At 40.2% G+C, this 14,826-nt stretch overlaps 1 protein-coding gene across 1 annotated transcript in view; it reads right to left on the minus strand.

Moving 5' to 3' along the window:
- LOC138160631 (solute carrier family 23 member 1-like) overlaps window positions 1-14,439 on the minus strand; it is a 53,539-nt gene extending 39,100 nt beyond the window's left edge. The window contains exon 1 of the mRNA XM_069087287.1: window positions 14,424-14,439. The gene's annotated coding sequence lies outside the window, so the exon portion shown is untranslated. The remainder of the gene's footprint in view (window positions 1-14,423) is intronic.
- Between the last annotated feature and the right edge of the window lie 387 nt (window positions 14,440-14,826).

Raw genomic sequence — 14,826 nt, forward strand, 5'->3', positions numbered from 1 at the left:
TCTCTCTCTCTCTCTCTCTCTCTCTCTCTCTCTCTCTCTCCCCCCCCTGATCCCCAAAAAGCTCATCCCTCAGTTAAGTCATAAAATGTCCCTTCACACTGGGGTAAATGAAAACCCATATTCTACCTGAGCTGGTTTCCTTAAGTTCGTAGTGCAGCCACAGGAGAGAAGGGAACCTAGTCACAGTTTCAAGGTCAAGAAGAATGCTAGTACTTGTGGCTGCAGGAGACCAGGGATCCTTTCTGGGTAAAGGCCAGAGCACAGACCAGGAGAGTACTAATCACACCCCCTGGAAGCACTGAAAACTTGAGGACTCCCAGAACTAACTCTGAAACAGCAACATGAAAAAGCCCTAAACCTTGAGACAGTGACTTCTCACCTTAGGGTGAGTAGAACCCAAGTTTAAGATAAACTTCAAAGTCAAGAAACAGGCTGGAAAAATCAGGAAACAACAACAAAAAAAACTTGACCATAGCAAGGAAGACTAAGACAAAAACTCAGAAAAAGAAAACAATGTGAAAACAACTACCAAAAAAGCCTCAAAGAAAACTGCTAATTGGACCCAAACCCAACAAGAATTCCTGGAAGAGTTAAAGAAAGAGATAAGAGTGGCAGAGGAAAATTTTCTAAAAGAAATAACAGTGATGCAAGAAAATTATGAAAATAGAATTTAGACCTAAAAGAGGCACAAAAACACTGAAGAAAATAATACCTTAAACAATAAAATTGGCACAATGGTAAAAAATTCACTGAAGAAAAGAAGTTCTTAAAAAGCAGAATTGCCAAATGAAAAAAGAGGTACAAAAAAGTTCACTGAACAAAACAATTCCTTAAAAATTAGAACTGGGAAACTGGAAGCTAATGACTTCATGAGACATCAAGAAAAAACAATCAAATGAATAAAAAAATAGAAGAAAGTGTGAAATATCTCACTGGAAAAAAAACTAATCTGGAAAATGGTTCAAGGAGAGATAATTTAAGAATTTTGGGGCTGCCTGAAAGCCATGATCAGGAAAAAAAGAACATAGGTATCATCTTTTAAGAAATTATCAAGGAAAGCTATCTGGATATCTGTAAAGCCAAGCACAAGTAGCTTTCCAGAAGAATGCTACTGTGAATGGCTTTTCAAGGTTCTGATTACACAGTATAGTGAACACTGTATTTATTCAATAACAAATCAGAGGAAAACATTCACAGTAAATCAAGGTACAGCATTCACAATGTTACAACTTATCACAGATAATCAAAATACAGCATTCATAACAACTTATCACAGAAATGGCCACGTAGTTTTCACCACAGTGGTCACATAGTTTTGAACAAAGTACAAATCATTTAGTCAATCAATCATTCAATGAACTCAATCATTCAATCATCCTTAAGGAGGCTAAGCTCACAAAATTCAATAGTCAAAGCTCTCCACACATGGGGCAGACTAAGTTACAATATCAATCACTACTCAGCACTCTCTTAAGGGGTAGTATAAAATACACAGGCCATCCACCCCTCAGTCACAAATAAGTTACAATCTTCTCAGTCAGTACACAGTATCCAAGTAAAGTCTTCTTTCAGTTTGACTCAGGGTAGTCTCTCACATTCCCTGGATCCCCTTCCGTGGTCCCAGCTCCTACCTGGATTCACCAAACTGTCACCTGGATTCAAAGGCAGACAGCTCCCAGTTCCTTGTCCAGCTCTCTACGCAGTTCCTGTTTCATGCTGAAGCTCACAGTGTCCAGTCCACCTTAAATCCTTCCCAGTCTCTGTTCCTGGGAAGTCATGGCTCAACAAAGCCACAAACAGGATCATAAAAAGTACCAGCTTCACAGTCATGCTTCTTCAGTCTCCAGCAGCTCCAGCTGGTCCTTGGAAATCCTCAGGAGTTGGCCCTCAGACTCAGCAGAAGTTTCAGCTGGTTCCCAGAATCAGAATCACTTCACCCAGGTTCTCCAAATAAAAATCATTCTCTCCAGCTTGGGCCTCTCTTCCTCAGTCTCCAGAACTTGGCTCCAAGATCTGACTCTCCCTCTCTGGGGCTTTTCCTTATATACAGTATTGCTCCTCCCTTTTCAGCCCTTTCCTGTTACATCAGCAACAGGAGCTCATACCTTCTGTTTCTTTAACAGAGGCTTAATTTGAACTAGGGGCTAAGTACCTCTCAGCTTAGCAATACAAAAGGAACTTCAAATTACATTACTACTACAATATCCAAGAACCAAAAGGTAAAATAGAAATTGAAAAAATCTTCTGATCTGGGGAGAGACAGAATGGGGTAAACTATCTCATATAGAAGAGGCAAGGGAAAATGGTTACAATGGAGGGGAAGAACAGGAAGGCAAAAAGGCAAAACCTTATTCTCATTGAATTTGGCTCAGGGAGGGAATGATGTACACACTAAATAGGGTCTCACCCTACAAGAGAGTAGGGGGGGAAGGGAATGAGAGGGGGGATGATGGAAGGCAGGGCAGGCTTGGGGGGGAGGGAAGTTGGAAGCACCCACTTTTGAAAAGGGACAAGATCAAAGTAGAGAATAGAACAAGTGGGAGGTGGGATAGGAGGAAGGGAAATATAGTCAGTCTTTTACAATATATCTACTATGGTAATGTTTTGCATAGCTACACATGTACAACCTATACTGAATTGCTTATCTTCCCAGTAAGGGTGGGTGACAAGGGAGAAAGGGAATGAATCTGGAATTCAAAGTCTTAAAATCAAATGTTTAAAATTATACACACACACACAGTATTATTAATACCGTTTTACATGTAATTGGGAAATAAGATATACAGGCACTGGGGCATAGAGATCCACCATGCCCTACTGGAAAAGTAGAAGGGGGTATGGGAGAAGATATGGGAGAGAGCAGATTGGAGGACTGGATATCCTGTGGGACTGCTATTTTGGGGTGGTGGGTAGGGGGAAAACCGGGAAAAAATTTGTAACTCAAAATCTGGCAGAAATGAATGATGTAAACCAGAAGTTAATAAAGCATTTGAAAATCTTCCAAAAAAAAAAAAAGAAACATGAAAAAAATGAATCTACTGATAACCCCCTGAAAGAGATCCCAAAATGAAAACTCCTAGAAATATTATAGTCAAATTCCAGAGTTCCCAGGTCAGGGAGAAAATATTGCAAGCAGCCAGGAAGAAACAATTTAAATATCATGGAGCCACAGTCAGGATAACACAAAATCTAGCAGCTTCCATGTTAACAGATTGGAGGGATTGGAAGGCTAAGGAGCTAAGATTACAACCCAGAATCATCTACCCAGAAAAACTAAGTATAATCCTTCAGAGGAAAAATGGGTATTAATGAAATAGAGTACTTTCAAACATTCCTGATGAAAAGACCAGAGATGAATAAAAAAGGTAAACATAGAAAAAAAAAATCATGAGTCTCCATAAAGTTAAATTGTTTGCATTCAAAAAAAGTTTATTCTTTTTAAAAAATTTATTTATTTTTCGTTTTCAACATTCATTTTCACAAGATTTTGAGTTACATTTTTTTCTCTTACCCTATCTTTCCCCTACCCCCACCCCAAAAGCAAGCCTACTGAATACCCCTTCCCCCAATCTTTTCTCTCTTATATCCTCCCCCTTAACCCCCCTAACTTTCTAGTAGGGCAAGATGGGTTTCTATACCCTAGTACCTGTATATCTTATTTCCCAGTTGTATGTAAAAAAAAAAAACACACAAAAATTTTTAAATATTTCTTTTTCTTTTTTTAAAGCAATTGGGGTTAAGTAACTTGATCAAGATTACACAGCCAGTTTGTGTGTGTGTGTGTGTGTGTGTGTGTGTGTGTGTGTGTGTGTGTTAAGTGTCTGAGGCCGGAACTAATCCTGGATCCTCCCAACTCCAGGGCTGGCACTCTACTCACTACGCCACCTAGCCGCCCCTAAACATTTCTTTTTAAAACTTTGAGTTCCAGATTTTTTTTCCCTTCTTCCTTCCTCACCCACTCCCACTGGGAAGATAAACAATTCAATATAGATTATACATGTGTAGCTACCCACATCATTTCCATAGTAGTTATACTGTGAAAGACTAACTATATTTCTCTTCATCCTATCCCACCCCCCACATAATCTATTTTCTCCTTTGACCCTGTCCCTTTTCCCCTTTTCAAAAATGTTTGCTTCTAACTACCCTCTCCCCCAATCTGCCCTCCCTTCTATCCTCTCCCCTCTTATCCCCTACTCCCCTATTTTCCTGTAGGGTAAGATACCCTATTGAGTGTGTATGTTATTCCCTCCTTAGCCCAAATTCAATGCGAGTAAGGTTGTCCCATTCCCTTTCACCTTCCTGCTCTTCCCCTTCATTGTAACAGTTTTCTCTTGCCTCTTTTATATGACATAATTTATCCTAATCTATCTCTCCCTTTCTTCTTTTCCCAATAAATTCCTCTCTCACCTCTTAATTTTATTTTTTAGATATCATTCCTTCATATTCAATTCTTCCTGTGCCCTCTGTTCTATGTATACATGAACATACAAATGCCCCCACACATATGTATTTGTATATACATATATCCTCCTATACATATGTATACATATATATTCCCTTCAACCATCTTCATACTGAGAAAAGTCTTATGAGTTACAATTATCATTTTTCCATGTAGGAATGTAAATAGTTCAACTTTAATAAGTTCCTTATGATTTCTTTTTCCTGTTTACCATCTCATGCTTCTTTTGCTTCTTATATTTGAAAGTCAAATTTTCTAGGGGTGGCAAAGTGGCTCAGTGAATAGAGCACCAGCCCTGGAGTCAGCAGGACCTAAGTTCAAATCCAGCCTCAAACACTTGACACACTTACTAGCCATGTGACTTTGGGCAAGTCACTTAACCCCAGTTGCTCTCCAAAAAAAAAAAAAGTCAAATTTTCTGTTCAGCTCTGGTTTTTTCATCAAGAATGCTTGAAAGTCCTCTATTTCACTGAATGACCATATTTTTCCCTGTAGCATTATACTCAGTTTTGCTGGGTAGGAGATTCTTGGTTTTAGTCCTAGTTCCTTTGACCTCCAGAATATCATATTCCAAGCCTTCTGATCCCTTAATGTAGAATCTGCTAGGTCTTGTGTTATCCTGATCATGTTTCCACAATAGTCGAATTGTTTCTTCCTGTCTGCTTGCAGTATTTTCTCCTCGATCTGGGAACTCTGGAATTTGGCTATAATATTCCTAGGCATTTTCTTTTGGGGATCTTTTTCAAGAGGCGATTGGTGAATTCTTTCAATTTCTATCTTACCCTCTGGTTCTAGAATATCAGGGCAATTTTGCTTGATAATTTCTTGAAAGATGGTGTCTAGGCTCTTTTTTTGATCATGGCTTTCAGGTAGTGCAATAATTTTTAAATTCTCTCTCCTGGATCTATTTTCCAGGTCAGTGGTTTTTCCATTGAGATGTTTCACATTGCCTTTGATTTTTTCATTTCTTTGGATCTGTTTTATAGTATCTTCATTTCTCATAAAGTCATTAGTTTCCAATTGCTCCAATCTAATTTTGAAGGAGTTTTGAAATTCCTTTTCAATCTGGCAAATTCGACTTTTTAAAGCATTCTTCTTCTCATTGGCTTTTTAGGCCTCGTTTGCCATTTGAGTTAGTCTATTTTTTAAGGTGTTATTTTCTTCAGTGTATTTTTGGGTCTCCTTTAGCAGGCTGTTGATTTAGTTTTCATTATTTTCTTGCATCATTCTCATTTCTCTTCCCAATTTTTCCTCTACTTCCCTTACTTGATTTTCAAAATCCTTCTTGAGCTCCTCCATGACCTGTAAGCAATTCATATTTTTCTTGGAGGTTTTTGATGCAGTAGTTCTGACTTCACTGTCTTCCTCCTGTTCCATGCCTTGATCCTTTTTATCCCCCAAAAAAGGATTCTATTGTCTGTTTGTGTTTCCTCTGCTTGTTCATATTGGCAACCAGTTACTTGATTTTTGAGCTCTTTGCTACAGTAGAACTATGCTTCCAGAATGGATAGAGAGCTATGTCCCCAAATAGCTGGAGTTTTTGCAGCTGGTGGAGCTATTAGATGGCGCCCTCTCTACAGCCCCCACATGCTCTGGCTCACTGGTCTCAAACCACAGGACTACCACCCAAGACTGCAATCCGGATCCAAGCAGGTCGAAGCAAGAGCAATTACCCTCTGAATGGTTGCTTGGTCCCCCTACAATCTGTAGGACAGGAGCTCTGGAAGAAGCCTCGTGGCAGTGCTGCCACCATGCCTCCACCGCTTCTTGCTCTGGGGGTAGCAGCTAGCCCACGCTCCCCCTGTTCCAATAAAGCTCCACACTGACCTTTTACTTTGTCTTTGGCATTTATGGATTGAGAAGTCTGGAAACCTCTACAGCTGCTGGTGATTTACTCTCATGAAGTCTGCTCTAGCCACCCACTGCAGCTGGCTCAAGCGGGGCTGGGCTCTGCTCCCAGCACGCTGTGAGGGACCCTTCCTGCTGGCCTGCCAGGCTTTCTTCAGTGGGAGATTTGTTTCTGTCTGTCACTTTGTGGGTTCTGTAACTCTAAAGTTTGTTTAGAGTCGTTTTTTACATGTATTGGAGGAGTGGAAGCCAGAGCTGCACAGAAGTCTTGTTTCTACTCCTCCACTTTGGCCAAGTTGACTCTATCTTAACAAAGTCATCTTGACCACCACTGTTTCCTTTTATAAATGTTCAATATTGGTGATGACTATTGTATTGCTTTGGTCTTTTGTTTCAAGATATTTGTGTTTAAGTTTTCTTGGTTACCTTAGTGACATGTAAACTCCCTCCTCAGAACTAGTCCATTGGGAGACCTCTAATTAATTTGATCTGTACCTGACTTAATATAATTATGGGAATTGTGAGAAAACTTTATTGCATTGTTTGAACCTAGCCTTGCATGGCTGGGAAACTGGACCATCATTATGTGCTATCTAGAGATACTGACCAGAAACTCAGATGCAAAGACTGATGCAAGGACTTTTCTCACTACTGTCAATCAATCATTATTTCCAAGGGCCTTCTGACTACTCCCATAGCTGTCAAACTTGTGGGTGTGTACTCCTAGATCATCTGAAGAAAGCTCCAGCTCCTAAATGAATGACAGAACCCTCTGGGGACCTCAAGGTTTATCTACTATGGACCCAGAAGCATCTATCTCAAGATTCCAGATAAGGGCTCAGTATACTGTCCTAATTTTTATTTTATTTTATTTTTTTACATTCTTGTTTTATTCTCTTTTCCACTTGCAAGGAAACAATGGCTAGACAAGACCTATTTAACTCAACATCTTGTCCTGGCCCAACCAGACTCTCGTGGCATCTGGCTTAAACCTGCTTCTCCTTCATTGGCCAAAAAGGTGGCGGTTCTTTGAGTTGTCCTCCCTTTGACCAAAAGGGGAAAATGTCAAGATGCTATTGGGAGACACCTTTTTTTCCCAGAGCTAAGGCCCAGCAAGTAAGCTGTGCCCTGAACTTGGCTTAACAATAATCCTTTGCGCTTACCTCTGGATGAACACCACTGTGACTAAATCACAGAACTGGTGGTCCCTGAGCTGGTGCAAGCACCAACAGGCCCAGACATGAAGCCTTGATATGAAAGGGCTTTTTGTCACTAGCCAAAAAGCGTCACTAGAAACTTGCCTCACTGTTGCTGTTCTGTCTCACTGCTGTTGCTACACCACACTATTTGAGTCTGTCTAGCCACAAATATATAAATCAAGGTTTGGTCACACCAATGCAGGTCCCCCCACTGAGGGCAGGACCCTAGCATGTATTTAGATCCCCTCCTTGCTTGCAAGTCATTTTCCTCACTTTGATATTAAACTTCTGTTTGATGCCTGACTTTCCCATCTCTAGCCTGCTTTGTTTGGCTCCAACTATCCACAGGTTAGAGGCCGGATAGCAGAAGAGGAGAGTAGTTTTGTCTTCTCTCTGTCATCCATTACCACCACCCCCTCTATGTCCCGAGAAGTTTTCCCTTCCCGTCTTTGGTCTCTTCCCTTTCTCTTCTTTGAGACTTTTGTCCTCAACACTGTTTTCAACAAAGCTTTTTTGTACTTAGCATCCATCCATTGCCAGTGATCATGATCTTTAGCACTTCGGACACTATTCTTACAGGACCTTGCCAAGTGTTTTTGTTCATCCTCAATTACCAAATAATTATTTCTATTTTCTATATTCTTTTTAAAAATCTAAGCTTATTGATGAACTCCCCTCCTCCCCCCCCCAGCCCCTGAATCTATCTACACTGTTTTCTTCGGCCAGCAATCACTATTCTTTCTCATTAAAATAATTTATATTTAATGCAGGATTGCATTCTTAAAGGCTTTCTGTCCTTCTTGGGCTGATTTCTCCTGGGAGATTTTTCATCATAGAATCCTCTGAGTACTCTGAAGTCTTTTGTTCCAAAATTTAGGATGCTTTCTTTCTTCTCTTCCATCTTAAATTTTAAGATGGGTTACTTCCTTCCAAACATTACATTTCTTATTCAGCAACCAGTTCCTCTCTCTCAGGTCCAGAATAACATCTCCCCTCACCATTTTTTCTACTTTTTAAAGTATAGATTTAAACAATTCCAAAGGATACACAATGGAAAATGCCAATCAAACCCAGAGAAAGAACTATGGAGTTGGAATACAGAATGAAGCAGACTATTTTCTTTTTTGTTTTGTTTTTCTTTCTCATGATTTTTCCCATTCATTATAATTCTTCTATGCAACAATGACTAATGTGAAAATGTGTTTAATAGGAATATATGTGTAGAGCCCATATCAGATTGCAAGCCATCTTGGGGAGGGAGGGGAGAGGGAGGGGAAGAAAATTTAAAATTTATGGAAGTGAAAGTTGAAAACTAAAAATAAATAATTTAATAATGGGGGGGGGATAGAATTATCATTAAGACAAGTTAAGAATTTATCAACTGCTACTCACATCAGCCAGTCAGCAAGCCTATATTAAGTATTTACTATATACCAAGCACTTTTTGTTAGGGAGAGTTTTGGAGAGTCCAAATAGTTGAAATTTCCCCATCTCTTCCCCTCCTCAAACTCATTACTACTATACTGTGCTTTCATACCAAGTTTGTAATCTGTTTCCTAAATGCACTGTGTATTCTGCCTTTCCATCCAGGTGGTCTGTAGAATATGCCACAACAATATTGCTTTTGTTCCTCCCTCCATTGATTTTCACCCAAATGGTGAATCACCATGATTCCACCCCCCTCTCCAGGTCCAAGATTTTTTCCTCCCACAAATAAGCTATATCCTTCCAACATCATATTCCATCTAACTATCCCCCATCCCACCAAGTCTCAATGATTTCTATATAGTCACATTTTCCTGGGGCTTCCTAGTACAGTTCATTACTCATAATTTGTAGTTGGATATTTGAAGTCATAGATTTTATTACTGGATCTCTTCTCAGCTATGCTTTCCTTTGAATTACTGGTCTTTTCTACTTCTATTCTTTGGTTTAAAAAGATCTTGCTGGTCCCAGTGGTATCTGGTTTAATAAATTATATGTGGACATTTTCCTCTTTTCTCCTCTTTTCAATTTAGAGCTCTCTTGATCAGAGTCACAAGACTCCAGGCAAATATACTTTAACTAGGCCAAGGTTCTTTCTGGTGTTATCAGTTGCCCCTAAGTGAACTTCCAGTAATAGGTACTGGTTGGTTATATTTGAAAAGCCCTGGGAGGTCTGAAGTGAAGCATTATTGAGAAAAAAATATTATTTTATCCCAGGGTCAGTTTTAATTTAAATGATTGTGTAATTGCTTTTCCTAGTACAAATATCAATAAACTCTTCAGTTTCTATGTTTCCCATGGGATTTCCCAAGCCTAAGACACAAGAGAGTAAGAGAAAAAAAGAGAGGAAGGGTAAGAGTAAACAAAATAACTATTTTATAGTGTTTAAGTTTTTTAAAGCACTTTGGAAACTTAAAGATCTTTACAAAAATCCACAGAAATAGTAAGGACTATGATTTGCCCCATTTTTGTAGGTCAGGAAACTGAATCAGAGAAGTTGAGTGACTTATCCATGGTCATAAAACTAGGAAGTGAAAGACATGAGATCTGAACTCATGTTTCTCTTGACTAAGTATAGCACTCTTTCCTCTGCTGAAACAATGAAGAATAAGATAAGCAAAGAAAGGAGTTGGAAAAACAAGAAAAATGGAAGCAAGAGATTCATAGAACTGTAGGATGATGGAATGTTAGAATCGGAAGAGATGTTGGCCATCCCGCCTTGTCATTTGACAGATGAGGAATAACAGAGGACTTGGGGAAGGAAGAAGATTCCTCCAGCTCACTGGTGCCTGTAATGGGGAGCCCTTATAGAAGTGCAGAATGGCAAGAGTTGGAAAAGGCCCTAGTAGACTTCCACAGTCCAATTTATACCTAGCTAGGAATCCCCTTGACTTCCCCCAAAGTGGCCTCCCTGGAAGATCTCTAGTAAGGGGGGAACCTCCCTGATTAGGCTGTAAACTACTTTGGGGAAAAGACTATCTTTTTGGGTTTTGTTTCCTTAGCACTCAGTACAGTGCCAGGCACCTAGGAAGCACTTAATAAATGTTTATTGATTGGCTGATTGATTGGGGGACTCACCACCCCTCTAGAAGGCCTATTTCATTTTGGGACAGAACTTATCGGCAATTAAAAAGAAGAAAAAGAAAAACAAAGCAGAACACCATGTTACTCTGAGCTGAAATCTGTTCCTCTGCACTCTCCCTGCATTGTTCCTAATTCTAACCTCTGAGGTCAAGAAAAACAAGCCTAATCCCTCTTCCTAATGATAGCCTTTCAAATCTTTAAAGATAATAGCTGCTGTGTCTCCCATCCCGGTTTTCTCTTCTCCAGGTGAAGCATCCCCGGTATCTTCAAACAACTCTTTCCCAACCTATCTTCTCTTGGTTAATTATTTCCTACTTGTCCTGTACATAGCTTGCTTTGTCTAGTTTCTTTGCTTGTCTCTCCCATTAGATTGTAAACTCCCAGAGTGTAGGTACTGTCTTTTGCCTCTTTTTGTATCCTTAGCATTTTGCAAAGTGCCTGGGGCATAAACATAAGTGTTTATTGACTATTGACGGACTTGTACAGCATAGTCTTTTTGCCCTTCTGCTCCCCCCTCCTCTGGAAAACACTCCAGTTTTATGACTGTTTTTCCTACAATGTGACACCCAGAACTGAGGAAATTGTCAGGACAATATTCTCCCCTTGGATTATGCCTGGATCAGACCACATCTAGAGTTGAATTTTTCTGTTCTGGGCACCAGATTTTAGAAAGAGTATTGATAAATTGGAGTGTATCCAGTATAGATTCCTTCCAGTGGTGTGCTGATTAAGCCTAGGCAATCAATGAAACCTGACTGGCAGCATTAAGACATTTTTGAGGTGTAAATGCTCACAACTAAAAACTTAACAAATGACTCTCAAGAGCTGACACTTGCTAGTTCTCTGATAGCTCTGGTTGCCTGTCCCCTTTCCTACCTGCCCAGGTATCAGAGTTAAGTTGACTAGTGCTTGTCAGCAAACATCTTCATGCTTACAATCCATTCCAAATTATGCAAGTGTATTTAAGCCTTGAATGATGCAGGAACTCATAGAAAATACCGACCTGGGAACAGCTTTGGGATGACACAAAGTGGAGTCTAGTGGTCTTCCTGCCCCTAGATCCTCTCGCCTCCAATCCATCCTCCACAGTTGCCATAGTAATGTTCCCAAAGCCCAGGTGTGACCTCTTCACTCCCCTGCCTGAGAAGCTTCCATGACTCCCTCTTTCATCCCTATTTTGTTTGACATTCGAAGTCCCTCCTAGTCCTGTTCTGGTTCTGGCCTACTTCTTTAGGCTTCTTATATATGACTCCCACTTCACGTACTCTACACTCACATGAGCCTGGCTCGCAGTTAATACATATACTTACTATCTCCCAACTCTATACCTTGGCCCAAGCTTCTCCTATGCCTAGAAGGTACTCCATTCCCACCTTTACCTCTTAAAATCCCTAACTTCCTTCCAAGCTCAACCCAAGCACACTCTCCTAGATGAGACCTTTCCTGATTCCTTCCCCTGATTGCTAGGGCCTCCCTCACCTTCAAATGACCTTGAAATTTATTTTGACTATATTTTGTATTTGTTGATATATGTATATATTATTTTCCCTGATAGAAGAAAGATCCTTGAGGTCAGGGAATTTCATTTTTTTTCCCTTTTTGTCCCCAATACTTATCACAGTACCCAGCACATGGTAGATACTTAATAAATTTTAGTAATAATAAGTTTTAATTGATTGACCTGTCAAGGCAGATAACCTATATTAAGAAAACTAGGAATGACTATAGCAGGAAAGGCCATTGCCAGGAAAAAAAACTACAGGGGAAAACCATTCACAGGAATGAGGAAGACTTCTCTCTTTGAGAAAGCCAGAATGAACTTGTACCTCTAGACTGATAGAAATCAGTTCTTTCCTGGGTTGGATAAAATCACATAGCTAGCAATAAGTGGTACACTGGATGAAACACTGAATTTGGAATCAGAGGTCCTGTGTTTAAATGTTGTCTCTATCACTTGCTTCCTGTGTGACTTTGGACAAGTCGCCTCATCTTTTTGAGCCTTACAAATGTTTAGTGCTTTGGCTTGCCTCGCCTTATTAGTTCTTTCCACTCAATCACCTCCAGCTCTAAAATACCATAGAGTAATACTTTCTTAACAGCTTTCTTCGCAGCAATGGTCTCTAAATCAGCAATATAGCTGAATCAACATGGCAGTCACAATCTGGTCAGTGTGCCAAAAATCTATTGGCTAGAATGAAGACCATGGGAAGGTTCTGGATACTACTCTGAAGGGTATGTTTGAACTTTGTAAAATGGCACCAATAATTATTTGAGAGATATAGTTTATTTTTATCTTGGCAATTCATTCAAACAATATGTCCTCAATAAAGGTTTAGCCTTACGTTATAGCATATAATGAGCACTTAATGATATCAGTGTTGCTGATTTTCATTTTGTTCTGCCAAGTAAAACAGAACAGAAAGATAAGGAGTCGATAGAGACAATTCGTAATTAGTGGCTCTTACAGTTGATTTGGCTCACTGAAAATTAGGAATGCTTGATTTTGTTGAGTTGAGAACGATTCCTTTAAGGCACATGGGTAAGTTAAAGAAAAAAAAAAGTATAAAAAGAAATCAATCTGTTCAATATCACTTGACTACAGAATTTTAGAACTGAAAGTGCCCTGAAAGGCCACCTAGGCCAAACCTCTCATTTCACAGATAAGGAAAGTAGGGGCCAAGAGAGAAGTGATTTGTTCAAGGTCACACGGTAAATTAGGGCTGGAGCCAGGGCAAGGTTTCAGATCTTCCGACTCCCAGTTCCCAAGTCTCCAAAGCTGCTTCTCATCTGTCAGACCATCCCCACTTTTATATCTTAGGAGTATAAACAAGATCTACTCTTCCAAATGTAATAACACACAACTGCTGCTAGACTTGGGGGACTGAAGTGCTTGCCCTCAGGACCTATGTTTCTGACCTGGGTTTGGTCCGGAGGGTAGCTTAGCCTCTGAAGAAAGGGGTCAGGCTATTTTTTTCTTCAAATTCTGATTCATTAGGCCTCCCATCCCAAGAGTCCTGGGGAGAGGCACTTAAAGCTTTGGGTTGGCTAATATTCCCCAAAGAAAGTATTGAAAGCTGCTTGATGCATAATGTAAATCAGATATAGGACAGCTATTTAACATCCAGCTCTTACAGCTCCTTGTAAGGTTACCTTCCATTGACTGTTGTGGGTATCTTATTTGTACCCATTTATTTACATGCTATCTCCCCCATTAGACTGTAAGCTCCTTGAGCCTCTCAGCAGCTCACAGCACAGGCAGCCCTGCAGAACAGCTTAGATACCTGTACCAAGCGGTTGGAAACACACTGACCCAGACAAGATGTGGCTGCTTTCCTTGGTCCTCTGCTCCCTCACTCCTGTCTCCCTGCAAGGACAGCAGTCCTCAACACCTGTAGTGGACACTCAGTATGGAAAAGTCCAAGGCAAACTGGAGAGCCTACAAGGATTTGACAAAACTGTCAACGTTTTCCTGGGTGTCCCTTTTGCCAAAGCTCCTCTCGGAGCCCTGAGATTTACTCCACCCCAGCCTGCAGAGCCCTGGGGCTGTGTGAAGAGCATCACTACTTACCCACCCATGTGTGCCCAGTTACTCTCTCACCTTTTAACCCACTGGGAAGAAAAAATTTCCTTGAAAATATCTGAAGACTGTTTATACCTAAACATGTATACCCCTGCTGACCTATCAAAGAAGACCAAGACACATGTAAGGAGGCTATGGATGGGGTTTACTATGACTTTGGAGTTGGTGGTTTATTGTCCTTACATGCATCCTTACATAGAAGAGTATTGAGAAAGGGTCCTCGGTCTGGAGAGGGGAAGAGGGGACTGGCATGCAGACTTACCCCTTGGTTCTCAGCCGTCAGGCTGTGTGGCCTTTTAAAGACACTTAGCTTCTCTCTCTTCACCTCAGTTTTCTTTATTTATATATCCTGGGAGGGTGGTGGAAAACTCACGGCGGTAACTGAGAGTAAAGTCTACATATAAAAAAGAAAAGACTGTAAGCTCCTTGAGCACAAAGGTTGTCTTTACATTTCTTTGTATTTCCAGTGTTCTAGAGTCTGGCATAGAGTAAGAACTTAATAAATGTTTTTTTTATTGATCTTTGACACAAAAGAAATGCATAAAACACAAAAGAGCTGCAAAGACACACTGACAAACACTTAAACATGAAGAATAACTTTGAACTACTCTGGTGTTCTCCCAGGAAGGGGCTATTTAAATCCTTAAAACATGAGATAGTTTTCG

Source organism: Petaurus breviceps, unplaced genomic scaffold (genome assembly GCF_028583685.1).
Source record: "Petaurus breviceps papuanus isolate PSGF00001 unplaced genomic scaffold, PetGlider_PUasm1.0 181, whole genome shotgun sequence".
Taxonomy (NCBI): domain Eukaryota; kingdom Metazoa; phylum Chordata; class Mammalia; order Diprotodontia; family Petauridae; genus Petaurus; species Petaurus breviceps.